A 397-nucleotide genomic window follows, 5' to 3' on the forward strand; every position below is an offset into this window, starting at 1 on the left:
AAAAAAGTATCAAGGTCATGAAAGACTAAGACTATTACAGATGGTGGGAGACTAAGGGGAAAGAACCAAGATCCTGGATAAGATCCTGGAACAGACAAAGGATGATTGTGGGAAAACTGGTGAAATCTGAATGACGTCTTTAGTTAATAGTGGTGTCTCCATGTTTAATGATTCTTTTTTTTTTTTTGAGTTGGAATCTCACTCTGTCATCCAGACTGGAGTGCAGTGGCCGCTGCCGGCCACCGCAGCCTCGACCTGCTGGGCTCCGGCGGCGATCCTTCCACCTCAGCCTTCCAAGTAGCTGGAACTACAGTTGAGCGCTACCACGCCCGGCTAATTTTTTGATTTATTGTAGAGATGAGGTCTTGCCAAGTTGCCCAGGAGGGTCTCAAACCCG

Source organism: Carlito syrichta, unplaced genomic scaffold (assembly GCF_000164805.1).
Source record: "Carlito syrichta isolate Samal-C Ts95f unplaced genomic scaffold, Tarsius_syrichta-2.0.1 Scaffold311843, whole genome shotgun sequence".
NCBI classification, from domain to species: domain Eukaryota; kingdom Metazoa; phylum Chordata; class Mammalia; order Primates; family Tarsiidae; genus Carlito; species Carlito syrichta.